The sequence below is a fragment of the Gigantopelta aegis genome, chromosome 14 (genome assembly GCF_016097555.1).
Source record: "Gigantopelta aegis isolate Gae_Host chromosome 14, Gae_host_genome, whole genome shotgun sequence".
NCBI lineage: Eukaryota > Metazoa > Mollusca > Gastropoda > Neomphalida > Peltospiridae > Gigantopelta > Gigantopelta aegis.
Genome location: NC_054712.1, coordinates 23,791,420 through 23,795,791, shown reverse-complemented (window position 1 = coordinate 23,795,791; position 4,372 = coordinate 23,791,420).

Sequence of the window (4,372 nt, the reverse complement as noted above, 5' to 3'; positions counted from 1 at the left end):
CGTATATCTTCGCCTGTAAGTCGATCTCGGCTATAAGTCGAGTCCCTAATTTCAAGCCCTGAAAACTTTTTTTTTTATTGATCCGTTTATAAGTCAACCCATGAAAAACAACGTATAAATATTGAAGTATTTCTTATTTTCAGCTCATGAGAACAATAATGTACAATATCTGAACAAAAGAAAATTATTTCACAAACTTCGTTTTTCACGTTTTGTACATCGCAATAATATTCCAATCAAACTACATAGCATCAAAACGAAATATTCCCTTAGTAGAGAGTGAAAGCTGTTTGACTGTTACTGTATGGCACTGTACAGCATGGTTTTGTGCAAAGACAACAACTTTATTTATAAACACTGACAACAGATCACTACGATAAAACTGAAAGTACATGTATCATCGGTTAATCACATGTTTTGCTGCCATATTAATACATGTAAGGAGGATAACTCTGGAAAGTACACTGGTTTTTGTATGATATGTGTCCCTATTGCTCTAGTGAACTGCAGAGATCAGTCTATTTTAAGGGAAAGCTCAGTAATATTCATGAAGTTAATCACCGACAAAACATTGTTTGAACAACCATTAATGCCAGTGACCAGATTTCAAAATAAACTCAGGCAACAGGTAGTTAGTATTGTTTACATTTTTCTATTAGTGATGACTGTTATTTTAACTAAATGGACTGTTGTCTTGGCATGTGAGTGAGATTGCACGCCTTTTCAAATAACCAAAACAGTTACAATGCCAAAAAAAATAGGTTATAAAAAAATAAATGTGTCAAATTAACATATTTGAGTATAAATACAGGGCATACTTCAACAATAAAACTTGTAAAATAATCCCAAAAACGGTAATATTTTTGGGTGAATTTTTTTTACCCTCTTATAAGTCGACCCAAGTTATAAAATAATTTTTGGGTGAAAAAAATTCGACTACTAGGCGAAGATATACGGTAAGCTAAATATAAAAGTTTTGCATTTAGCTCCGTTTCTAACAAACTAAGTCCTAGAGAAGAAAAAAAAATGCAAAGAAAATGTTTTTAAGTTCGGCCCTTTTATGTGGGTAGGGTTGGGTTCCTGGAAACACTTTTTAGTGATGAATAAAAATAACATATGGGCTTGAAAATGACATGTTACGTAAATCGAAAAACATTACCTCTTCCCCTTTCCTAGAGCATTACGTATATTTGTTGACACACCCTTACATGTAACACATATGCCAACAGCTGGCCACTGTAAACATTTCAAGGCAAATTCCCCACCCATCCTTGATGAAGTGTTATATCATACATGTATGAATTTATGCTTTGTAGTTATGAGACGACCCCTCAATTGAGACATTTAAAGTTGTTCACTATCACGCGATAAGCTCAACGTCTGCGAAAATTCACACAAAATCCCAGTTGGATTAGCGTCCTGCTAATTGAATCGAAATACAGCTGGTCATTGTGTTTATTTTTTACCTAAATACTGTAGATGGGCAAGCATTGCGAAACGATAATGATTTGGTGGGCCTTAAATGTACCAAACAGAACTGGATCATCTATTCTAAATTATTAAATAATAACAAAATTGGGAGATTTTTAAAAACATACTGTCACGGATTTAAGGACCTTATTTCTTTAAAATTGGATAATAACTAAAAATTACATTAATTGTTGGAAACCAAATCTAGCTACTGCATCACCGTAACTGAACCATGATGGAGTGAAATCCATGTCAACCCTCTCGGCAATTTTCAATTATTTAAAAAAAATGTCATTAATAAATGGAGTATGGTGGTTATGAAAGCTGGTTGAATAAAGTACATTTAGAGACAAATCAAATTATTTTTGTTCAGGTAATACTTTGTTAGACCATTAAATAGGTTAGTGGTCTGTGACAATATGCCTTTAAGGCAGATGGCTATTTTTATTAGGCGGGCACTAACAGTTTTGACTACATACTTGGAAGTATTATACAAAAATGCACTAAAAATATAACTTGATGCAAGAATAGTTCGGATGTACTGAAAATCTCCAGCTCTTCTACATAATGTAGCTAAATTAGTGTTTTGTGACGATAACATATTATATGTTAATGCTTTAACAGTTGGTCAGTTTTATTTGTCTATATTGAAATATTATGTTAGGCATGCATGTGGAAATATTTAAATTTTATTTCTTTTTTTTGTCTTTTTTCTTTTTTTTAAATTTATTTATTCTGTTTTCACATATCTTATTTAAAGATCTTGTTAAATCCATATCATTTATTATAATCTTTACCAAGATTGGTTTGGTACTGTATGTGTTATTCAGGTAAGTATTACTACAAAATTTGTTTTAGAGTGCTTACTCTTTGTCTTGCATGTTAATTGTTTAAGACTGATTATAGAATATTTTCTTTGGTGCAAAAAACTTAAGCAAAAGAAACATTATTAATTTTTGTTTGTTAAATGTGTATTTTTATCCTGTTTTAATGTAATTTTTTTTTTTTTTTTTTAGCAGAATATTTTCCTTAGGACAAAATGTTTTAGCAAGCATTCATATTTTTATCACTTGACAGTTGTTAATAGTTTAAATGGAGAAAGAATATTTTCATTATAGAGGTTCAGACCAAAAAAAATACTTGATAACCAAATTGGTTTAGGTTAATGTAAGTTTTAATTTTATTTTTATTTGCCAAAGATATAAAATACAGCCAGAATATCTTTTTGAGGTATACACAATTTTAGCAAAAGAATTGTACTGACATTTTAGTTTTTTTAAATATAGAGCTGTTTATGAAAATAAAATTCTTATCAACTTTCATCCTTTCAAAGAATATAGATGTATTTATATCGCAATCAGTATATTAGATTACTCAAGTTTTATTATTTTATTCCTCATCCGTGGAACATATTACTTTTAATTAATTTTACAGTTAAATTAAAAAAAACTTATATTTACATTTTAAAAATGTATTATAGGAATGCAGTAAATACCATGACAGGATAATAATCTCAATGAGATTAATGTTTTATTAGAGGAATTATCCCAAGTTTGTAGCCACTGTAATGCTTTTGGCCTATAGTCTCTGCCTCCCCCCCCCCCACCTTTTTTTTTTTTTTTTTTTAGCTTAGCATATAAATATCTGTATATCCAGTGCATATCTGGTTGTCCTGTTTGTACTAACTCCATATTTATTTTTGTACTTTTTATTTATTTATTTTTTGTTTTGTTTATTCCAATTACCCCGAAACAAGATTGGAATAATGGAAATAATTCTGTATACAATGTATTATAAACATTTTCTTAGAGGGTTTTACTACCCAATGTATTACTTGTGATTAAATTAATCCTCTGTCTTGCTGTAATGGCTACAAACTGGGAATAGTCCCTTCAAAGTGACGTTAATGACTGTTCACCATTACATGGTGCCAACATATTTTAACACATTATTGTACATAAGACCAGTGATGTACATTATCAAACCTTGTTGTTACTATGATTCTTATTGAAAATAAATTATAAATAGTTGTGTATTCTTATGGTTTGGATTTGTTTTGTTTTATTATGTTACCTGTTACAAGTATGTTTATTTTTACAGGTCAGTAATGATTAAATTCAAAATATCCATTTTATTACCAGGTTGTTATTGTAGTGAAGTTAATAAGTTATACTGTGAGATAGAAATATGTTGCTAGGTAGGTAATCATAAACAATTTTTTTTTCTTTTTTTTAACGACACCACTGGAGCACATTGATTAACTGGCTATTGGATGTCAAACATTTGGTAATTCTTACTCGTAATCAGCAGAGGAAACCCGCTACATTTTTTCTAATGAAGCAAGGAATCTTTTATATGCACTTTCCCCACAGACAGGAAAGCACATACTATAGCCTTTGACCAGTTGTGGTGCACTGGTTGGAACAAGAAAAAAAAAAATCAGTTGAATGGATCGATCCTGCGACGCAAGCACCTCAAGCGAGCACTCAACCGACTGAGCTAAATCCCGCCCCGTAATCATAAAAAGGACTACTAGCTCTACAGTCGAAACATTTTTCAAAGAAATGGATTAATAGACATCTGTTAAAGTTAAAAATGCTTTTAAAACATTATTTACTAAAGTAAAATACAAACATATCTAGTTTTACTAAAATCATGTGTTACTTAGATCAATGGTTATTGCCAGCTGCTTTAATACAACATACAAGCAAGCCTGTTGCATGTTTTTTTAATTCTTTAATACAAATCGGTGAAATAGCAGCCCACTTCATTTTAAAAATGGAGGGTAAAGGATCTTGTTGCTTAATAGAAGACAAAGTGGACACAAAATCAGTTAGTTACAGCTACAGTTATTTTGTATCAAACCTGTTTATTTTATCACTTTGTTTACATAGACATTAAA